The following is a 26,071-nucleotide window of genomic DNA, read 5'->3' on the forward strand; positions in this document are numbered from 1 at the left end:
TGACGCTCATACATTTCCCGGATGAATGTTTTCTCACAAACTAAGTATCAAGTCGCACGACCATTTCCTTGCATGTAGTTTTATGATCTCAGGTAAAAAATCTACTAATTATATGCATTTCTCAGGTGCGATGTACCTACGTCCGGGTGTAATTTACGGTCTAATATGAAAATGTATGCTGTAACAATAATTAAAGGCAACAATGGTGAAGTCAATGAAACAATCTATGAAAAAATATGAATACTGAGTATGTTTTTACGAGAAAAGAAGTAATCAACATAAATTGAAATTGTTTACACTTGTCTATTTCTAGACAAGATTGTACTATTCTACTACTAGATTGTAATTTACCTCTTATTCGTCAATAAAAGTTAATCATCATAACCGTGACGGTAAAGTGTACATAGGTTAGGTACAATATAAATATCGGCTACCGATGCATTGCTATTAATATGTATGAAAATACATAAAAACTAGTAGTTGCTCTTTATCACGTCTTTGGTGAATTGGTGACATATTTCAAACAATTACAATCCTGATTTTTAAGGGGACTACGACGTATGAACGAAATAATTCCACTGTTACACCGTACAAATCTGGCTCATAAACGACGTCAATACCAATTTGCAAATCTCATTCATGAATCTACCTCGTTATTTAAGACATATTTTATCAATTTACAAATGATAGCAATAGCTTCAAGTGAATATTAAAAATAGTTAACGCTTTCGAAAATAAACAATCGGCATTATTCCATCACTATGAAAGACAGTCACCGATTGCACAGTGTTTGATTGATTTACGTATGACATTCAGTAATTATATTATTAGACATGTGTATCTTATGCAATATCTTCTAGTTAGGTCATGTAATACATTGATTACATTCAACAATTCGTGATTATACGAAATAAATAATGCTATTATCAGAGCGTTACCAGCATGCGGTAAAACAATAATAATTATTATATTTGATTTTATAATAATTCAGTAACTTTTTAATAGAAGAAACACGCATCTAGATAACGGTGACCGTAAAGATTCTATAATTGTATTAGAAATTTAGAAAATGAAGATTAATATCACAAGATTATATTTCTAACACGTAACGTGAACTACAACCTGTTTTGACGATGATAAAAATATATAAAATTTTCAAATTTTAAGGGCAATTATAGGCTATATAATGAAGAAATTTAATCTCCCTTCAAATTAAGACGATATTATTTACGACGATTTATTTATTATTTTATTGTAATTGTATTTATTTATTTATTATTTTATTGTAATTGTATTTATTTATTTATTATTTTATTGTATAGACGAATGACGATTTATTATTTTATTGTAAAGCTGATCTTTTTAGTAGGCGAACGATTCCGCCTAAACGGCCGATGGCCACTAACGTACCTACCCACATATTTCATATTTTATATTATTAATCATATTAGTAGCAATACCAGCTTGATCGTTTTTGATGTGATAGAATTAATATTGTTATTGTTAGGATTTTATTTAATTGAATAAACGGGTTACAGGTGGACACTTTCTCAAGCGGCTGTGGTTTATTATAATGACTAGCTTTCCGCCTACGGCTTCGCCCGCGTAAACAAAGAAAATTCTCATAGTTTTCATTCCCGTGGGATTTTCCGGAATATCCTAAGTCCTTTTTCAGGTTTCAAGCTATCTTTCTAGGAAATTTCAACCAAATTGGTTCAGTGGTTGAGTTCTGAAGAAGAGACAGACAGAGTTACTTTTGCATTTTGCAATATTGGTTGCGATATCGTTTGATAATGAAGGCGGTAAGGGTAATTACAATGTTCAAGTTTATATTTCAGCAGGTAATTTATTTGATAACTAACTAAAAATAATTAATTTACTTTAATAAAGGATAGAATTGATCGACTTTAAATTATTAATATAATTTTTCAGTAAGATAAAAACAAAAATCGTAATGTAGTTCTTAAATTGGCAATAACTATGTAACTCGGAAAAAGTAAAAAAAAACACAAATAAATAAAATCGATATTTGTTTAGCTAGGTAATCTTCAACATAAAGCAATGTCAAGTTTCATTGCATCCAAAAAGTTATTGTATACTAGCTTCCGCCCGCGACTCCGTCCGCGCGGATGTCGGTCTTCGCGTGGATGGTTTATTTCTCCATTTTGAGTAACTCGGACAATGACATCTTATAAATATCTATTGGACCCAAATACGGCTAGGTCTATAATAATACGCAACGTGTGTTCGCGGTACCTACTACAGAACAACGTCTAAGGATAACTGAAAAATTGAGATTAATTTTTTTTCTACTTATTTTTCCAGGATAAAAAGTATCCTATTTTACGCCCAGGATAATAAGGTATAATTATACCAAGTTTCATCGAAATCGAACCGTTAGTTTTCACGTGATGCCTTCACATACAGACAGACAGACAGACAGACAGACAAAAATTTTTTTAATCACATATTTGGGTTTGGTATCGATCCAGTAACACCCCCTGCTATTTATTTTTTCAATATTTTCAATGTACAGAATTGACCCTTCTACAGATTTATTATATGTATAGGTGTAAGTATACATATATAGATCCGGATCCCTACATATAAAATGTGGGTATTCATTAGAAAACATTTATCTTTAACAAATATAATAAGATGAAAATTTATTCAGTCACAATCAATACAACCATTTAATAGATTCGGTTCATTAACACAAACGATGGAGAATAATTACAAATTTACATAAAGAAAAAGCATTAATAACTTATTTAAATTTTACCATAAAATTTTCAACATCTGGGTCAAAAGCCTGGTTTTGAGTGAAAATGGACGACCTTGAAGATATAATTTCAAGTTCATACATTAACTACAGATATCTCATAAATATTTTGAACATAAAAATATATTATCTGGGAACATGTTTAGAAAGGTCTATAGGTAATTCATTAATTAAGGGCCTTATTTATATTAAATACCGTTACATTAGTAGGTAAAGTATCGGAATAAAAATGTTACTATCTTGGGAGGAATGTAAAATTGAAAATAATTAATTATAACGATTAACTATTTGACATTAACTTGTACTTGTCTATAAGTCGTTGTTAAAATAAAACCAGACGTTGATTAGAGTTATTTGTTAAAGAAGCCTTTTGTATTATACCTACATGGTATCCACAATCTCGAAAATAATTTATTTTCATTATTTTTCCTATAAAATGTTAAAACAATGTCTTTTTTATCTCGTCATTATAAAGCCTACCATTTATTTACATTAAATTTAAGGATTGATGAATGTTAATGAAATTTGTTTTGGTCAAAATTAATAAACTACGATTTGTCTGCAGTGCTCGCTTCTATACTTAAGTTAGATTCTGAATAAGTCTAAGGCCATATTATATGAACTGTTAATTAAACTTAAGTTCACGAAAGCCACGTGAATACTTAAACTTTAGTTTAGTAATATCAATACGATAACCTATATCATTTCACATAAAATTCTACACTACTACTTTCGACTATAGCTACCTACTATTAAGTAGGTATTCTGTAACTGTCCATCGATTACGAGTATTAACAGTTTTAACTATTTTTCTTGGTATAAACTACAATAATTGATGTGTTATTACGAGTTAGTGACAATCCAAGATTACGTTTTATTTAAATATAAGAATTGCATTTGCAGGATGATTTCCTTATCCATTTCTTATTTCTTTTTCCTGACTTTGTCACTTTTAACATCCCGTTCACATTCTTTGGGACTGATTAATTGACTTTTCCCATCTGCGCTTAAAAAATTACTCGATTCATTGTGGATATTGATAATATTTTATCGTGTCGTTTTTATATGAAATATTATAAACGAGCTGTCTGATTATGACATACAACGTTTGGGCAATCAACCTATATAATATTTTGAATACTTTCAATTTTTGATTTGAATTGAATTGAATTGAACTTATACATGCCTTGTAGGATTTATCTATTGAATTCCAGAAATTACCCTTTTGTATAGTATAATATTATAACGATTTCATAACGGCTTCAATAAAAATTACAAGCAACATATTTTGAATATCCCCATTTCTATAAATTTGACAAAGTTCAGACTTATAGAGTCAAAGTGGACTGATAGAGTGGGTGGGTTCATAGTATTAGGAAAGAACACAAATATCGAATCTTACGCTGACAAATAAGAAAATGTTATAACATGAGCTGCTTGTTGGCCACAAGTAAGTAAATATTCACAACATAATATATACCTACATTTTGTTTACTACTGTAGAGTATAAAGAATAGAAACTACTACAGTAGAGTAGTATACATAATATATTATACACTAGTGGTCCACCCCGGCTTCGCCCGTGGTACATATTTCGCAATAAAAGGTAGTGTATGTCCTTTCTCGGGTATCAAAATATCTCTATACCAAATTTCATGCTAATTGGTTCAGTAGTTAAGGCGTGATTGAGTAACAGACAGACAGACAGAGTTACTTTCGCCTTTATAATATTAGTATGGATTTGTATATTACTGGAACACACCTCCCACTTTCTATATTGCACCGTAAAATAATTATAAAGAAACTAATGTAACTCATATCAGAATCTAACTGAGTGACGTGAGCCGGAACTTTGATTCCACAGTGATCATAACTCCATCGTTTCCACGATTACAAATCGCTAATTTAAAATAACTTGTTCTGTGTTTCATTCCCCTGACTAATTACGTTAATCGTCAGCAATTATTAAATACTTTCGCTTAATTTTTAACAGCTAGTTTGTTAATCATCGAAACTTGAACCTTCGTTTTAGCTAATGTTTGACGGATGAAAAATAATATGTAATAAAAAAATGTTAATAAAAATTATAGACAATTTGTAGGATGGTAAAAAAAAAAAATTGCCATATTAAGGATAAGTATACGCTTGAGTAATTACAAAATAACTGTTCAGATTAATTTGATGAATGGTTTGTCATTAAACCGAGGGTTAAGTATACAGTTTAACCCTCGCTTAACTATAGTTAATCGTACAATTTGAGATTATGATTTATTTGATTAACACCTTGCTTTATGATTATTATTTTTTGTCTTAAAAAGTTTTTTTTATATCTTCTTTTTCTGCAATTCAATTGGCAAATCCTGCAATTATTTTATCATTAGAATTTTTATTACAAAGTATTTAAAATTTTTGTTTCTTACTGTTTTTTGTTTACTTTTAAAAACGAGTATAGACAACTTACCTACTGATGGTCAGCTCGTAAACTTTTATCACTAGAAGATAAGAGAACCATTCAAGATAGAAAGAAGAAAGCCGGTAATGGATATATGCTCCTGATTCCTATCTATCTGTACCTACAAGTTACTATTTTACCAAAAATGAAATGGCCATTCTAGTGCATGTGCTGCATATAATATACCTAGGTATGCAATATGCATATTTATGTAAGCAGTCATACTGTCATAGTAGATCTACGAAATGCATACTAGGTATGCCAAGTATTTTATGGGGGCGACACAAAAAGTACAAAAAGGTTTATAAGGTTGCCATTTATTTAAAAAACAAATTACATAAAATACACCTACTACTTTATCTGCTAAATTAAATATTAAGAAGCATCGTCATCGTCAAAATTTTATAAAAAATGTTTATTTTATTGCCGTTTCTTTTATAGTATAATACATTCGATTACAATAAACACCTGTAAAATGCCTAAGGCGGATATCTCATTTCTCTCGCTAATAGATATAAAAATGTCAGTAGAAACAATAATCTTCTGAGTTCTGATTCATTTTTTATGGCGCATAAATAAAGATGAGCTTTTATGCTACGCGTCACTTGACAATACATTTACAGAATATATCTATAGTAGAGCCATTTTAATAGGCAACATTTGACAGTTCAACAAAATTCAACAACGTAACCTAGTAACGACGACATAGAATAACAAGATATTTCGTTTTGTTAGAACTGCACATTTGCTTAACTTTTTTAAATTACGACTACATATTTATAATAATAATGACCGATACAAGTAATTTTAAGATTTCATTTTACTGATAAACCATTCTAAACATAATAAACAATTTCTGAATTGAAGAACTGACGTCGCTACAATTTTGTGTCAATAAACCTTTTTTCTTTTTAAATACCAGAGATGTTACTCTAAAAATCGAAATCTGACATCTAGAATCGAATGCATTGATTACTTGTGAATAAAAATCATCATAAATAAATAAATTCGATTGACAAATGTTTCAAATCCGTATCGATTAATTCACTTTAATCGATGTTTTTATGCAAGTTACATCTCTTCGAAGATAAAATTGATAGACGTCAAATGTTGCCTATTAAATTGACTCGACTATAGTCACTTTACATAATAAAGTTTATTATATTTTCTTTTCTCAAATACTGCAGTTTTCATGAAGACGGTTGACTTATTAAGTAATTCATTAGGTATCGGTCTAGCTCCTTCTTATCAAACACAAATACAAATTAAAAATATATTCTTAATAAAATGAAATTGACAGAATTCGGTGACGTTATAATGTTCTTAGAATAATTTAGAATGAAGAATGGTCTCGTCTAGACTGATGTTTAAGAAATTAAGAATGTTACAAAAGCCAACTTTAAATGAACGTCGTATTATTTGCAATATTAGTGATGAGTGTGACGACCTGCGATAGAATCGAGCATTTTGCAATGTTAATGCTTCATTAGTTATTCAATAAAGCAGCAAGCTTTAATTCAATAATAAAGAGGTCAATGACACACATATATGTTTCATATAACACATAAAATCTATTCCATAGCATGTAAACCACGGTTCTATAACCGCAGTTATAGTTACTATTCTATAACGGACCTTGACTGTAGAGATAAATACAGATAAGATGATATTATGTGAAGGCATTCTCTAAGATTATTATGTACTAGCTTCCGCCCACGACTTTGTACGTGCATCCCCGTTTTTCCCCGTTCCCGCAAGAATTTTGGTAAATCCTTTCTTAGCGGATGCCTACGTCCTAACATCTACCTGCATGCCAAATTTCAGCCCGATACGTCCAGTGGTTTGGGCTGTGCGTTGATAGATCACTATATCAGTCACCTTTGAGTTTTATATATATAGACTAGCTTCCGCCCACGACTTTGTACGTGCATCCCCGTTTTTCCCCGTTCCCGCAAGAATTTTGGTAAATCCTTTCTTAGCGGATGCCTACGTCCTAACATCTACCTGTATGCCAAATTTCAGCCCGATACGTCCAGTGGTTTGGGCTGTGCGTTGATAGATCACTATATCAGTCACCTTTGAGTTTTATATATATAGATTATGAATATATAGATATTATTAGTATCTATGAGAAAAATTCTTGCCAAATTCAATATGTAGGTAATAAATTTACTAAACCATGATGTTTACTTCCACGAACTCTATCAAATTGATATTTATTAAATTTATTAAAACGATAACAATTTTAACCTTACATACATTGGATGTTTTTACTTTGTATCCAGTATAAAAGTTTAAAGTAGTAATACCTATTGAAAACATGTTATATACACCAATTTATAAACGGAATAGGAAGGCCAAATGTGGCCATTTTCAATCTAAGCCAGAAACGGAAAAATATTATAGACGTTCTGCGTTCTAGGTTCTCGATTTATTCTATCGAAAACCAGACATGGATCACTAATCATTACGTACACTTTAATAGACAGACAGGGTGATGTTTTTATAATTACTGCATATTTCATTCCCCATGTGTATGAGTCATTATATCCATAACTTATTATAATTAAATATTTTAGTTTTAGAGCGTTCAAATGCTATATATAGTCCGGTCTATTTACACATTCAAGTTTACATAAATTCCCATAAAGCTGAATATTGGCATAGTTGTTCAAAACATCATTATAAAGAAAATCTCAAAAGTCCTCATCGTTCCGAGGTGTGCTAAAAATTTGGCACGGGGTCAAAGGTCAAAAAAATGAGTTTTTTGCGATTTTTAGCGAAACGGTGAGTTTTTTCGCAAAATTACCCCAGTACAAAATTGTAGATCACAAAATTCTCTACAAAAAATATATCAATAATTTTTTTCCTAAAAGCCACCATTTTGGAGATATAACGTTCCGAAAAGTTGGATCAGTCGTAATCCCTCTATTTTGCACACGTTTCCACGCCACCTATGAGGTAGTGTACAAAGCGCGTTTTTTTTAACGTGGTTTCCCCAGTAGGCCTATTCCACGGGTCTGCTGAGATTTTATATGTTTTAAAACTATTTCAAAATAATATTATATATTATAGTGGGCAAAAACAACGGCGGTGTAATTAAATAAAATACTTAAAATAAAAAGTTAGTCGTCTGATTCATAACTGTCCAAGATTTCTGTTTCTTCTTCTTCTTGATCTTCTTCTCCTTCTTCTTCCTGTTCATCCTCTTGTTCTTCTTCTTCTTCTTGTTCTATTTCACACGTAAACTGCCCCAATAGCGATTCCTGATCGGTATCAAACGAATCTTCAAGAGTTGGTGACTCAACATTCGAGCATGATCGGCCTTGACAGTGTGTGCATGCCAGGGAACAAAACAGTCCAACTTTTCTGCAACCACATTTTGCACTACACCCTTTCTTGCAGTTGCAAAATATTGTGTTGAGAAGTTTCTCAGGTGCTGGTGGAAGTAAAGTTTGAACTGGCTCTAGTGTATTGTCGATCAACTTCCAACCCCAGTCTTTAGGGTCCAGCTCACCAGCTGATTACCAAGCCACACTTGAACTTGGTAATATACCCGAAACAGATGTTGATGAGCAGCTACTGAGGTTGGAGGAAGAGAAGCTAAGTTGACTTGTTTTTTATTACGCGTATTTTTCACGAAAGATGTGTATCGCAACTTATCTAAGCAAGTGGTTTTTTTGGGGGCTCCGTACATAGCAAGAAGAAATTGAACTCCGTTGGTGATAACATGTTGTTGAGTTGAATTACTATTTTTAAAAACTTCAGCACATTGTAGTAAATCTTTTTTTTCAAACATTTTGAAAACTGTTGTTTTTCCTCTCCTGTAAAAAGCAGATGTCGTATCGCAGCCAGTTATTGCGTGTAGAAACAATACATGATTTTGACATTTAGGAAAATTGGATAAACTGTTTGATGAATATATTTTCGATTGATTTTGGGCTTTTTAGTTTAACTTATATTTTACATAAGCAAGTTACAATAAATAATAGCGAACTTATTTTAGTTCTATTACACCTTTAGTGACTTTCATATGTGGCGTACGTGTGCAAAATAGAGGGATTACGACTGATCCAACTTTTCGGAACGTTATATCTCCAAAATGGTGGCTTTTAGGAAAAAAATTATTGATATATTTTTTGTAGAGAATTTTGTGATCTACAATTTTGTACTGGGGTAATTTTGCGAAAAAACTCACCGTTTCGCTAAAAATCGCAAAAAACTCATTTTTTTGACCTTTGACCCCGTGCCAAATTTTTAGCACACCTCGGAACGATGAGGACTTTTGAGATTTTCTTTATAATGATGTTTTGAACAACTATGCCAATATTCAGCTTTATGGGAATTTATGTAAGCTTCCTCCTGATTTTAGGCTTAAATAGACCGGACTAATAGGTAAATATATTTCTTTTAAACAATATAAAAAATTCGATCACGAGTTCGAAGATAGAAGACAGAAAAATATAAAGCCTTTTCTTTATTTAATTTACTTTATTTCAAGGTAGATACTATACATAGATACTTAGCAATATTATATTATATAAAGAAAATTTGGTCTAAATAACTGTTGTCTAAAAATATTCAAATATTTAGTCCTCATCTGAGAGTTGACAAAATGTTCATTCATTTGTTCATGAATATTAATATATATTTAACTATCGAGGAAATCGGTAATTAAGATGTGTATCAGAACTATTACTTTATTTAAAATATATTATTTTACCTCAATTAACGCGTGGATATTGAATAAATTTAGTAGGTAGGTAGGACATTTTGTTAACTAAGAGTTGTTTTTGAAGTGCTACCGAGAAAATTAATATAAAACATAGGTACATTGTGTGAAGTATACAAACAAAATGTACCTATTAAAAATATATAAATTTCACATCTTATGTTTTCCGCCTCGGCTTCGCCCGTGGAACATATTTACGTTTTCTCTACATAAGAACCATCCTCGTACTTCAAGGAATATAATAAAAAAAGAATTATCGAAATCGGTTCACACGTGATGCCGTGACATAGATAAGTTTAAGAGGATATATTTATTTAAGAATATTTGAAATCGTTAAAAAATAAAATAGGCCTCGACATCCATAAATAAAATAACCGTTTCACGTTTAAAAGGAGAACGCACATCTTGAATAACATGCATATTTAAGTGAATCAAAAATAGAAAACTATTTGGTTTAGTATAAAAATAAAACCATTAAAATCGTTAAAAATAGAAAATTTTGAATGATAGTGATTTTTAACCTACTAAGTGGATTTTTATCGACTCTAGATCTATATTTAAATTCTATTTATAGCCAGTCAATATAAATAAGTAAGATATTAATGAATTTTAAACATTCATATTTGTAGATATTAAAGTCAGTGAAATGTTTTGTAAAAAAAATTTTTTATTTAGGTACGGTATACTTCAAATCTCTACCACAATATCATCGACTTATGAATAATAGATTCTTAAATACATATAACATAGGGTTAGAATCAAAATAATTACCGAACCGAGTTATCCAATTGTTTTAATTTTAAATGAGTGAAAGTAATAATATACACCTGTCCATCTGTCTTTCGTATCTACGTCATGTATTTTTCTTGCTACTAACTAAATAAGTTACTTAATTCGTGAAGCGTCTTATTTATCTCCCTAAGCACGTTTAGTGATGTTTATTATTTTCCTGATAATTTTCTTAGAAGATTTACATTAAAAAAAGAGCGTGTGTGACGAGCAGTCGTGTCAGAAGTGAAACTTCTTTAGCAGGATTCAAAGATACCAAAATCGCCTTACTCCATGACGTGACGGTATTGATATGACGCGACATGAAACTTTACTACGAAATTGAAATTTTACTCTTAAAGCGCCTAAAAAAGTTTCACTTCAAAAATCAAGAGTGATACAATTCTATTAAATTACAACAACGAAAGAAGTTCAACGCGCTATTATTTTATAAACCTTATAATGAATGATCATTGCAATTCTTCTATGTAATAAACACACACGTAAACGTATTTAGGCTATAAAACATGTTTACTGTAATCTCACTAAAAATATTTCAAATAAAAAGATGCTTTCTTTGATAGTAACGCGGAATGATGTTAAGGACGCTATAACGTATTTTTACAAAAACACGCTGTTTTTCGGTACCATTTTAACTTAAAGCAATTACACGTGAGAACATAGTAATATCTTAATTTAAAGATAATATATTCAGCTCTACGTTCATCTTATAAAAATTGTACGACGTCATACAAAATTGTCGCTGAAATACGTTTTTTCCATCACAATAAACGCATAAAATGCAAAAAAATGGGGTCTAAACCGGTACCATTTTAGGAAAATTAAGAGCCTAATCTATCTTCTTAACTATATCTTATTGAGGGATATATAGTCCTTTATATATGGTGTAATTTTTATGAATCTAAATCAAAATTTTATTTCAATAATGAGCTAAATTAAAAATACTTGTCGATTTCTTCATACATTTTGTTCTCGCGGTTCGTCAGACCGCGCTCAGAAGCGCTCTTGGAAGGACGGGTGTATCGCTCCTCGTGCCAAAAATAAAAACGAAATAAAAAAGATTATTGTGCGTGCACTGTCTTTTTCGTGATTTGAAATATTTGATACTTTTTATGAGTAAACTGTATAAGTTTCATATTCCAATTATTTGCAATTTAAAATTATGTTTTTAAAATTACCTTGCCTGAGATCCTCTTTTTTATGGGTTGTTGAATAGATTGGTGGGGTAAAACAATTCAAGATGGCGTCGATGAAAATTTGGCTTTTTTTCGTGATGGGTGTCATTTTCATAGTTTTTGGGGTAGCTATTACCGAATATGAGGTCAAAACTGAAATCCAAGATGGCGCCGACGAAAATTTTACATCTTTTCGTCATGGGTGTCATTTTCATGGTTTTTGGGGTAGCTATTAACGAATATGAGCTCAAAACTATAATCCAAGATGGCGCCGACAAAAATTCTACAACTTTTCGTCATGGGTGTCATTTTCATGGTTTTTGGGGTAGCTATTAACCAATATGAGGTCAAAACTGAAATCCAAGATGGCGCCGACGAAAATTTTACATCTTTTCGTCATGGGTGTCATTTTCATGGTTTTTGGGGTAGCTATTAACGAATATGAGGTCAAAACTATAATCCAAGATGGCGCCGACAAAAATTTTACATCTTTTCGTCATGGGTGTCATTTTCATGGTTTTTGGGATAGCTATTAACGAATATGAGGTCAAAACTATAATCCAAGATGGCGCTGACGAAAATTTGACATTTTTCGTGATGGGTGTCATTTTCATGGTTTTTGGGGTAGCTATTAACGAATATGAGGTCAAAACTAAAATCCAAGATGGTCGTCGAATTTCAAGATCGCGTTATGGTAATACTGTCGCGTTATGGAGCAAGGCGGCGATTTTGGTATCTATGAATCTCGCCAAAGAAGTTTCACTCCTGACACATTTTCTCGGCACACACGTTCTTTTTTATTTTATTCTCTTCGTTTAAATGTTTTAGATAAACTTTATTTTAAATAAAGTTTAGCGAATATATTTAAAGAATATATTTAAAGTTACTACTATCTGTCAGAATATTAACATGATTGCCACAGAGTTGCGTTTTATATTAAATTTCTAATTTCTAAATATGCATTTCAATGTTCTTTAAAATTGTTTTTTTTAAGACTTTCTACAAAACTGTGGTTGTTAACGTTTTTGTTATTTTATTTAAGTTTACTTTAAAGGAGTAAGAAAAATATACCTAATTATCGACGGTTACATTGGGGATTTGGTAATAGCTGTCTCAAAAACCTTGAAAATGACACCCATGCCGAAAAGATGTAAAGTTTCGTCGACACCATCTTGGATTTTAGTTTTGACCTCATATTGGTTAATAAATACCCCAAAAACCATGAAAATGACACCCATGACGAAAATATGTAAAATTTTCGTCGGCGCCATCTTGGATTTTAGTTTTGACCTCATATTCGTTAATAGCTACCCCAATAACCATGAAAATGACACCCGTGACGAAATGATGTAAAATTTTCGTCGGCGCCATCTTCGATTTTAGTTTTGACCTCATATTGGTTAATAGCTACCCCAAAAACCATGAAAATGACACCCATGTCGAAAAGATGTAAAATTTTCGTCGGCGCCATCTTGGATTTTAGTTTTGACCTCATATTCGTTAATAGCTACCCCAATAACCATGAAAATGACACCCATGAAGAAAATATATAAAATTTTTGTCGGCGCCATCTTGGATTTTTCGAAGCTTTTTAAGAAATGTATAAAAAAGTATTTTATACATTTCTTAAAAAGCTTCGATATTGTATACAATAATACAATTCATATTCAAATTGTTGTAAAATAGTCACACTTTTTTAAGTTGGTTGAATACACTAAAATACTTATAAGGATCGTACCTACTAATAATAGTAACAAAATGAATTTTTAAAGTTCCCAGTAATCTTCTGGAATCAATTTCAATAAAAATATAAAAAAAAATAATATCAAGTATGAAGATGGTCTATAAAATGGAATGCGCTATGTTTACGTGAGCGCGATGTTCCCGCGAACCACGTGGCGACGTTAGATACCTAAATTTGAGTAACGCAGATTTGTGACAGCGTCCTTAAAACTTGAAACTTTAATAAGCCGCCAAACAGGAAAGATATTTCAATCCTGTTTTATGACCGCTGTCCATCATTTAAGTACATCTTACGTTTATTTTTGATTTATTAAAAATAAACAAGGATAATCTTAAAAGAAGCAATATTTTATAGTTGGACCTGATAATTTTACTATGTTAATTTAGTCGCACTTAGTGATTAGAGAAGCGCTTTTTCAAAATTCTCTGTAAAAGGCATTATGAGGAAGGAAAAAGAAATGTTTCAGCTGGTTCTAATATTTCCTACATCAAATATTATGGATCGTATGTAATGTTGTATTGGCATTTGTTATCTGATAAAAAAAAAAAACAAAAAAACAAAAAAAATCAAAAGAATGTAAAGTCTTTTGTGAGCCTATTGATAAGTATCGTCATTAAAATTATACTGGTCACATGGGAGTCCGAAATTCGGGCATCTAACGCCCACACAATAACAGTAAGATAGTTTTGATAAGCTAATGTATTGTGTATCTAGTTTTATTATTATTATTTAAATATTTATTACCCATGAATTAAGCAGGCGCGTTCAAATCACTCAACGGGGTTTCTATTGTAATGTTGTAAAATTGCTCGCGGGAACAAAAAATATGGCTACGCACATTTTCTCATGAAATAAGATATACCTAAGTTCGTATCTATTATTTATACTTTAATGTAGTCGTGTTTAAAAAAGGCAACATTATTTAAGTATAGAACCAAACAACAAATTGTTCCAATGTAGAGTTTAATTGTAGATAATAACTCAGGTCCCGGAACCACAGACACAATAGAAAATCTTTTGTGTCGTGAACCGATCGGGCCACTTGGGGCTCAATGGGTTTATAAAAAGGATAATTCGGTTATCTATAATAATAGTACTACACGCAGCAGAATATTTTTAATATCGTCTATGTTGTTAGATAGCGTCTAGCGCCACTTGTCATGTGTCACGATTCACGAAGAGTATAATTATTATAATGCGACGGAAACATCAAGGTATTTTAGGAAGTAATTGCTTCGCCAGAACCGATACGGTTTTGTTCAGCAATCCACGTTTAAAATCACTCAAATAACTTGTTTATAAACCAAGTATTTGACTCCAATAACGTACCAACTGAATCATAACATCCGCCCCGGAAATCGAGCCGGGGAAAAGTGTTATGAAATGCAGTGAAAGTCGAGGATTAGTATTCAAATACACAAATTACTATTGATGAGCAGTAGATTTTTAATTATTTCATTTTATTACGTCTGAGTATCTATGATCGTTTAATTGCGATCCATAAAATTCTCGTTTTGGCTATCTTGTTATGAGATATTATTGATAATTAATTTTGGATTTGTGCAAATATTATTATTCATAGTCGGGAATATTGATTAGCAAATAGCAATTAATAGCGATCGTAGTAACGTTGTTAAGAGAGTTAATTAGCATGTAATCGAATGACCTAAATACTAATATACCTAATATAGGTAAGTACCTATATTAGGTATTTTGTAAGTCTTATTTTTATTATAGTAAAGTTACTACACAGAAAGTTTTATAAAATTATAATGTTGTCAGCAATAAGTTGTTCGTCTCAGCTATCAAGTAGACAATAGCTCAAAGGGCTCACTTATTACAGATTGTAAAGCATCGACTGCGAATATTTTGCAAGTAATCTAGTAATTTTCTTCTTTATGAAATGTTTCGTTTGGAGCTCTAAATAACTGGTATAATAAAGAATCATCTCTACTTATTTTAGGCTTATGGACGCCTGCTACGTTCGTGCTAGATACAATAGATATCTACTAAAGTATCTATTGGTTTTTTTGCAAAAAATGTCAAATGTATATGCATTAGAATATAAACTTCTATATAACATACCTACAGCATACGTACAACGAATATATTATGTACATTGTACATGAATGAATCATGTATATTTAAATACGTGCGCAAAAAACCTTCACATCTACGTTTGCTCGAGACCTCAAACCTAGTGTGAATATTGCGAGGCACATAATGAAGCCTACATATACAACACTCAGGAAACCGTCATTGGAATCGTCATTACATAGAAAAAAGATAAATCCATCTCCATTTCGTCGGAATACTTGCATAGAAAGTATGGTACGTTATCTGTTTAAACCACAGTGTCTCCGACGTTCAATCACAACTCTGCCATTAGGTGTACAATCGCTCTGATAACCAAGGCGGTCAACGCGGTTATTTACCGAATATTGTTACAATTCCTCACTTATAAATTGCCTTTATAATGCTTTGTTTAACTTTGTTGAACTCAAATTATATTAGAGTTTGTTGCGGTTTGAAATTTTGTTTCTTTTTGGGGCAATGTGATAAGTCACATTTAGACCTAAAAATGAATGGTATACTTGGTGGGTATGCAAAAAAAATATTGTGAATATTAATTTGGACACTATAAAACTGTTACGGACTTGTGTCGCACTTATATAAATCTTAAATCTTCTTGAAAAATTAAGCTACAATATGTCAACGACCCTCGTATTATTTACATTGCATTTAAATATATATTTATTCTAATCGACGTTTCAAGAAAGTTACTAATGCATTATGAAAGTAACAGGTATTTGCAGTCGAGCTCGACAATTTTTAATTTCTAACAAATAAATATGCAATAAACATACAAAATGACAAATTTAGTAAAAGACAATAAATACAGTGAGTCGCATACAGTGAGAAACGAGAATTTATCAAAAATTACTTGTTTTTAAAAAACACGTAATTAATATCAAAAGAACTCATTAAGTTTAAGTCTTTAGACCTAAAATTAAAACTTCAATTAAGTTATTACCCCACCTGTTGATTAGATAGAGAAACATTTAATTAACAGAACGAAACCTGAACCTATCACAAATTAAATACTACCTAATAATAATTTACCCAGTAATTTGTTGGGTAAGAATGAAATCAAATGTTAAAAATTCATTACAAATACACAAAGATAACATTAAAAGCAACCAATTAACAATATTGCATGTAAAATATACATTAATTATTTATTATGATCATCGCGTTGAATTCTACAGATGATAGTTTAAATATGTGTGCACAATGTATTCAAAGTGTTAAAACTTCACAGTTGTAACATTTTCAGTTTATAAAAATAAATTTATATAAATTATACTTTGTATTGTTACCTTTTGATGGAACTGCATTTTATTATAGGTGTTAGTAGGTATTTGCATTTTATAGTAGTAGGTAGTAACTATATAGTTTATTGTAATAAAAATCTAAATAAAGTGGAGCTACTGAATTATGCTTGTGTTGTTACTATATTTATATTTTGTTTTGTTAGGCTTACTATAAACAAAATGTAGGCTAAATCTGTTTGCGTATAGGTTCTTATACCAGTATATCTTATATTGGTATAACAATCAAACAAAATAAATCGGTATGTAAAAGCATTAACTAAGACTAGTCTGCTGAATAGCTTAAGGCTTAAATAATAATAATAAACAAGTAGGTAAGTCACCACAGCGAGGCTCAGCAAGCTTTCGAGACAGTGCCCTTAGGATAAATAGAATTATTATTAGAGCATATCATAAAATGAAATGGGCTACTTTAGAGCGTTTCCTAATGTTGTATAGATTGATGATGCCTTTTAATATATTTTCAAATTTATTTATTTTAAAAATTGTTTATTTGGTGAAAATAAAGTTAAACTTTTCCGAGACTTTGTAACTAATACATATTAAATGAAGCAATATCATTTTTGAACTGAAAATTAAGTTGTAAGTAGTTTACAATCTAAAGGAGAAACATTATACCTAGGTTACTAACATAAACCTTCCGATAAGAGTGGTTTGATCCAGTTAAAATAAAAAGGGCTCCCGGCTTATAAAATTTAATGTAAAACATTTCCCCGTAGCAATTACGTAGCACCTTTAATTAGACAATAAACTCATTGAGCGCACAAAGAAATCGTTTGTTTCCACGTTCGCTTACATCGCATATCTTTAGCTTGTTTTTCCTCAATTATACTGGATGATCTACAGATTCCAATTTATGGCTTATTCATTATTTTCACGGTGACTGCCCGCCGCGCATAGCATGTCAATATTGATGAAACAAGAATTAGTAGACTTGAAAATTTGTACGTGCAAAACATCTTAGATGATTTTGCATACAGAGATTAGTGTAATGGCAATTAAGACTATATATGAATAATGCAATAATAGCTTTTGAGACAGTTCTATCACAAATTATAGGAAAAGAAAGCCATGATATCGAATTTCTAAAAATGCAATTAAAATATTTCAAAAAAACTTGTATCGACGAACAGTTGATATCTCACAGATAATATATTCGGATTTGTTGCATTTTTTAGAAATTCGATGGGAAACGTGAGCCAAGAATGTAGTTGTGATTGAGAGCCCTGATGATTTTGTAAGTTATTTGATATAGCGCAATTAATCAGGCGTTGCCGCGTTGTTAAATTCGTAGATATTCAATTTATAGATATCGACAATGAAAAACGAGATGCATTAGTGTCTATCAAGTAATCAAGTAGGTATGTAGGTAACTATGTAGACATTTGTTCATTTTAAATAATAAATTTGATAATATAATTTTAAATTTGTTCCAAATCTTTTTGATTATAAATACTTACCTATACCTTTTGAATACATAGATAATTGAATTCTTGAATATCATATTGTATAGAAACTTCATATTTAAAGATTCTATTATTTAGTTAATTGTAGCAATAGCTATGAAATTGTTATTCACTGAAGCTACTGTAAATTTATAATTTATTCGTAGACTGTAACGGTCTTAAAATTTTAAACATACGTGTTTACTTTATCCGTTTTAAATAATCTTACGTCTTCCATAACGGTTCAAGATTTGATTGTTAGATAAGCTAAGATAATTTCCATATTTTAAGTGTAAATTAATTTTTACAAAATGTTTGTTAAACGTTAACTTGTAAGTAACATAACATCCACATTCTTTAAATACCACTTGTGTAAGGAAATAAAGGAAAATAAGCAGTTTATTAGTTAAAAAACAATGTTTGTACCTAAGCATAAAATTACAATGACAATATATTTAAGTAGTCCGTTGTCGATAAGATAATCCAATAACTTCAGAGAGAGAGAGAGTTAAAACCAAACTCAAAATTCGCCACACTACGGAAAATTTCTAATAAAAACAATATTGGGTGTTTATAATTGGCTTCCTTAAAAACTGTAGAGAAGAAATCGCGAGTGAAAATATAAACATCGATGTATAATTGACATAATTGCTAAAATGCTGCAATTAATATGCATTATATCCGATAATTAAACGAAAGGTGTCGGTAAGAACAGACGGAACAATTAAGAATCGTGCCAAGTTGTTAAGTATTAGTGAAATTAAGTACATATTCTACGGCTTTGTGAAAAAGACACTTAGAGCTAAGGATTTTTAATGAATTCAAATTCATATTCAAAAAAAATTCTTTCGTTAATTTTTTACGTGGAGCTACAAACTTTGTAAAATTTAAAATCCGGCTCGAAGGATCAAGTGCTTTACACGCACACTTTATTAAACACTTGAGTTTATTTCTAACAAATATGTATTATTATAATATTATGACAATTATTGGGTGTATTATTTTGTTCAATTTAAGCTTTATATAAATGAAGAAAAAATTTTATGGTAAGTATATCGTCCTTCTAATATTTTTATAATAGGTATGTACTCTACATTTTTTTTTATAAAATAATTTCAAACATTATTTATTGCAATAACTATGTAGGTAATATAAACTAAAGGATATATACGATTCAGACATGTGATCATAATGCTATAGATCTTAAAATGTGACTTAGGTAAAGTTATTAATTAAGAACCTTCAAGATATCGCATGGTGGATCTAAACGACTTATAATTACGTTCTATCGAACTTTAATTAATTTTTACCCACTACGAACTCATTAAAGCAATTACTTTTTAAATTCTACTATTTGTTTGTTGAATTTCTATTTAATAATAAATTTGATAAGCTTATTTGGTTAATGCACATTAATGTTATTTGATCGTAGTATTCAAATCGGGGCCTGAAAACTGTATGCTGAGATTCGAATCTCTGGAAATAATGTCGTACAATATGATTTATTCTAGCAAGGCTAGAAATTATGAAGGTAAATATTTTACGATAAATTATGAATTATAGTAGCATCGTCTGAAGTCTAATTCACTGCATAGAATAATCAGTTACACGGCACAAAAAACAGCTGTGATGCCGCTAATCTAACGCTGGGTCAGCCACATTAATCTCTGATTTATATGAAATAACGTCATACAGTCACGTTCTCTAACCACAAATTTAAATATCATATAGCTCAGTTAATAAACAGACGAACTTACCTAATTATTTTGCGGCAACCGGTCCGATTTAAATATTCAAAGCATCCACGGACTATCATCACGAATTTCCGACTTTCTAACTCGAAATTCGTGACCAATCGATGCTAAAATGATATGTTTTTTCATTTGGTACATGTCAAGTGATTTCACATTTTTCATTATGTTTTTTCCACAGTTTTTTCTAATGAGTAAAACTAGAAACAAGCGACGGAATCGATTTACACAGATGCAGATAAGGTATCCGTATGCGTTGCTGTCGTTAATTAAATATAAGCCGATGCCCCCCGCGAATAATCCGGTAATCGTAAAAGTGTAAATGTTCAGGAAAAATAAAAAACCATTTTTCCTTAATAACTCCATTAAACAACAAGTAACAGAGACTTTTAATATCGCATATGGAAGCTAATTTTTTCAGCTATCTGGTTATTTCAACAAAATTTAAGTAGTCCCAAGGGCTTCGTTATAATTAAGCTGGATGCATTTTACTATACTAGTGTAGGTCAAGCTCTGGTCAGTAATGTCACTTACGATATTGTTCGTGTAAATTTATATTTTCGACGGCAACAGTAAAATCTTGTTGCGCTAATATTCGTGTTATTTGTTTTGTATACTGAACATTTGTAAAAATCTATTATTAGGTTATTCGATTGTTTAACAGTAACGTATATTTTATTGTTATAACTATTACTGTTTATTCGAATAGTTTACTTAAGTATTATTTGATGATTATTATAGTATATTTTATGAAATACAGGACATTTTAGTAAATGAAACAACTTTGGATTGTTTCACAAAACACGATAGTTATTATTATCATAAAAAAACAGACACTGCACTGAAGACACGACTATTACACATGATTACACAATCATGAAAATTATACTATGGAGTATGGTCCTATTACAGTTAAAAATTTAATCAGAATCCTCATCAGAATCTCACAGAAGGCGAATCCGCCGTGACCAGTCAGTACTTGTATGGTGTGGTGTGTGATGTCTATTTTTCCGACTACTTTGTATGCAGCAGCAGCGCTTGGGAAAAAGAGCTTCGTGACTCCGGCCGTTCCTCCTACATCGTATCTCCTATCCCATTCGCTGATCGTATCCTGTCTCAAAATACGCTTGACGAATGAAACAGGACACAGATCGTAATCCGGTTTCCTCCTCAACCCCAGAGCGGCCTCCTTGGCTAACTCGTCTGCCCGTTCGTTCCCCTTAACCCCTGCGTGCGCCTTAATCCAAAACAGGGAGACCACCCGCCTCTGCAATGCAGTTTTTCGGAGGGCCGCCCGTGTTTGCATAGCCAGGGGATGAGAGGAACTCAGGGTAACCGCCTGGAGCGCCAATCTGGAGTCGCTGAGGACACTGACCTTTGCCGCTCTACTCTTGCAGGCTATGTCTACTGCTCTTCTGAGCGCTAGGAGCTCAGCCTGATAGACGGTACAATACGGTGGCAACGCAAGCTAAATGGCCTTTGTCTCGGCCTCACCTTTCCATACGGAAAGGGCGGCTCCGACTCGACCCTAAATCTTGCTGCCGTCCGTATAGACCCTGTGGACATGGCTGTTAACCACGTTGGCATAGGTGTCCTCATCTACCAAGCCGAACCCCAGCTCTACCTGCTCTGCCGGATGTGGGTCCTCAATCGCGGGTGCCATTCGTTCCACCTCCCTGTCCCTCAACACCGCCGGGTGCGACACACCCCTCTTGATCTCATAAAGCCTCGAAGCTTCGAGTATCCTGAGATCAAGAGGGAGAATCCCAGCCAACAGCATCGCAGAGTTCAGGGAGACAGTCCGATATGCTCTGCAGATCTTCTGGGCAAAACCCCGTTGAACGGTGTTAAGCCTCTTTCTATTGTACCCCCTTCTTTTCCGCTGTGGGTGCCCACGCTGCTGATGCATACAAGATAGTCGGTTCTATAACTGCGATATATAGAGTCTTAACTACTTGGGGGTTAAGCCCCCAACTTACTCTAGCTGCTCTTGCTAATAGCTTATAACGGGCGATTGCCTTTTTGCAAACGCTTCCGACGTGGGTGTTGAATGTCAGGCCGCCATCAATAGTAAGGCCCAGTATCTTAATACTTTCGAAATATTGGATGTCCCCATTACAAGTCGTGGCCTGTCAAATTTTAATTTTCGTGTCGAGAACAGGGCACATGTCTTGTGTGGCGCGAATTTTAGTTTATTTCTGACACCCTATTCGTCAATTTTCCTCAATGTGCAGTTTGCCTTCGTCTCTACTTCTAAAGCAGTATCTCCATCAAACACTAGCACAATGTCGTCGGCAAAAGCCTGACAAAACACATCCATCTCCTCTAACATCCATAGCAGAGGATTCAGCAAGAGGTCCCACAGGAGCGGCCCACCTATGGAACCCTACACGCACCCCTTGTTGGTCTCTCTACTCACTTCCACACCCGCATACCTAACTTTCACACCTCTTCCACTCAGGTAGCTGCTGATCACCCGCCTTACGTTCCCCGGACACCCAACTTTAACCGCACCTGGCTGGCACCTGGCTGGCCACCAGGCGCTGTCGAAGGCTCCTTCTATGTCCAGAGATACCACAACAGAAATCTTCTTCTCCTCCCTCTTATTTCTGATGTGGCTCACTAGTCTATAGAGGGCGTCCTCGGGGCTCCTCTGTGGCATGAAGCCATACTGATGGTGGCTTATTTTGGACAGCAGGTAGAACCTGAGTCGGACGACCAGCATCTAATGAAGATGAAGATGAAGGTTTCGATGTGGTCTATTCTGATGCCTGCCTCGATTATCTATCAAACTTTCATCTCTTTTAATTTTTTCTAAATCATTTGCTCAGTAATAGAAAGAGTGTTTAAAAAAATACCTTGCATTTGCACTCCGTAATGAATGTAGCTGGAAATCGATTTCATAATAAAACCCCGAATAAGCCTGTACTAGCACTTACTTAAATAATGTAGAAAACTATTTACCTGAATAATATCGTAACAATGTTTACTGTCAAATCATATTGATATTATTTTTCGTAAAGATCTAAAACCATATTATTCGTTTAAAATACATTTTAATGTTATTTTATGGAATATACGCGTAGTTTTTCATATCTTCGTAAATAAAGATAGAAAAATTCTGAAAAAAAATTACATGGTGTATTTTAACTTCTAGATGCCGAAAAACGCATAACATGAAGAACCCCGTAATAGGCCATTACCGGATTATTCGCGGGGGACGTCGATTAGCTGTCTTGCAGTTATTTATTGATAGAATGGCAAAAGTCTAGATTTTTTCATTAAAACCAGACAAACGGGCTTATAAATTAATTATTTTGTCTAACAAGAGGCGAGATAAGGAATGATATATATGTTAGTCTATCAACCTGAATTTTTTAATTGCATAAACAAACATTATATATACATTCAAAGAAGTAACATAAAATTGATACCGGTAAAAATTATGTTCAATTAAAAAAATTGTTTGATGTTTTATGGAATAATTTATTAATTATTATGGCTCATCAGGTACCTATGGCATGACTTGTGAAACATACCGGCCGAAATTTGATAACTATATATCTATTATCTACCATCGTAAGTTCTTCCAAATTAAATGAAACTCTAATAAAACTTTTTTTTTTTCATATAAACTTAGAACAATTTACAGATAATTTTTTATTACGCTTGAGTTATTGAATTTGAATCACATTAATTACCCACAACGCCATCTATGTTGTCCCAAACGAAACTACGTAAATATAGGTACGTGCTAGACTACACAAGCATTAATAGCTGTGATTAATAGGCTTAATAATTAATAGACTATACAAGCATTAATAGGCTTAATAATTACAATTATTGTAAATATAGGTATTAGGTATATTACACACCCTTTGCTGTGATATTCACGATTCAGTAACTACTACGCCAACCGGTCGTCAATTGTCTATCATTATGTTTGTTTATATTCAATTAATAATAATTAATAATTATATGCGGTTGTTAAAACAATAATAGTGAAACATAAGTATAATATTATGCAAACAGCACACAACATAATGTTAAAACTAGTTAATTTTAAGATCTTCTCATTATTATTCGTACCTAGTACATTTCACTGTGTAATGGAATTTTAATTCGTTGTAAACTAAGACTAGTTTTATAACAAATAAAGGTATCAATATAACAGGTATCTATAAACAAATAAATTAAATTTTATAGAATCCCTAAGTAAAATTAGGATACGCCTAGATTTTCCGGAACTATTTTTTTTAACATATTTTGATGTCCTACAATCAATATGATCTATCTTATATTATATAAACTACAAATACTGTGACTTATTTAAAGTCATCATCATAATATTCTTTATTACCTATGTTCAAATGATCATCATTTATTTGACATTGTAACAGAAATTAGAAGAAGAAAAAGTAAGAGCGGTTATTTTAAATTTAAATTACTCCAAATACTTACCAATCATAAACTTCAGAGCGTGTCTTTTTAATTAAAGCGTTCATCCATTAAACACAAATTGCGCTACAATAAAGGCAAACATGAAAAGCGTGAAATCCCTTTACAATGATCACTACAAACGCGCCGCAAATGCTCCAATAATGCACTAATTTTTGCGACGTGCGCAAACTACGGTGCGCGTAAGACTTGTGAACCGATGCGCTAGATCGCGTGCCTGACGCGTTTGCGTGGTAATGTTACATATTATTGTTATGGTATTTCACGAAAGTTGGGCACACTACTACTCTACACTCAAGCATAATATTATGCCGAAAGATGTGCATAGGCTAAGATTGCGCAACCTTGCTTGTCAAGCAGCATGACCATCTAGTAATTTACACGCGTTTTTAGACGTAACGCATTACCATGGAGGTTTTAAAGAATTCATGATTTGTTACGCAGGTGCCGGCACTTAATTGGCTGCGATCGGAAAGCTTAATGGCGTTCATTAGTAAAATTGATTTAATGTTAAACGGCCTCATAAGTTTCGCTTGAAATTGTATAATTTCACTGAAAGTTTTTGGTGAGTAGGGGAGAGGGGGGCATAATGGGGACGTTAAGGAAAATACACAGTAACATGATCAACGCAATGTATTTATTAATTAAAATGAATCACAACACTTTGGTTACTTATTAAACTATCATTTGGCATAGAATTTGGTGATGTAAATAATCATATCACGTTATAATTTTTATTTTTTGAAACTATTATGAAAACCCCATCGTGCCCCAGGGTAGGGGCAGAATGGGGTACGTATTTATTTTGCGTCACAATACAAGCACATGTGGATTTCTTCTGTATTGTCGTCATCTACACCAGCACAAGATATATGAGCCCACCGTCCACATAATTGACAAGCCACCCAACCTTCCGAAGACCTTAAATAGTGTGGTTCCCGTCAAGGCAGTACATGCACATGGTATCCTCGTCGGTATTCTCTTCAGAAGAGTCTTTTTGGGTCTTCTGTTTCTTAGAGTTCTTCTTTAACTTGGGGTCATTTGGATTAGAACATTTCTTCGTTCTCTTAAATTGTTCTCGTTTTTTCTAACATAACGGGATACCCCATCGTACCCCGTAGCCATGTCCCCGTTATGCCCCAATTCTCACATTATTTTAAATAAAAAATCAAATAAAATGAGTGAGGGTTAGAGTATTTTTGTTCAAAACATATCAATAAATAACTTATCTGCAATAACAAAGTAAATACATGATAGTAGCAACATAAACACTTACCATTTTATAAGCGTATTCATAGTCACTCAAAATTACATGAAATTACGTTGAAAATCGTTTTTCCTATTAAAAATC

General features: G+C 32.3%; 1 protein-coding gene across 1 annotated transcript in view; it reads right to left on the reverse strand.

Annotated features, from left to right (window-relative positions):
- The window catches only part of LOC123699022, a 69,556-nt gene extending 44,666 nt beyond the window's left edge, over positions 1 to 24,890 (reverse strand). Inside the window, exon 1 of the mRNA XM_045645877.1 lies at positions 24,724 to 24,890. The gene's annotated coding sequence lies outside the window, so the exon portion shown is untranslated. The remainder of the gene's footprint in view (positions 1 to 24,723) is intronic.
- Positions 24,891 to 26,071: the final 1,181 nt, after the last annotated feature.

The sequence above is a fragment of the Colias croceus genome, chromosome 17, assembly GCF_905220415.1.
Source record: "Colias croceus chromosome 17, ilColCroc2.1".
NCBI lineage: Eukaryota > Metazoa > Arthropoda > Insecta > Lepidoptera > Pieridae > Colias > Colias croceus.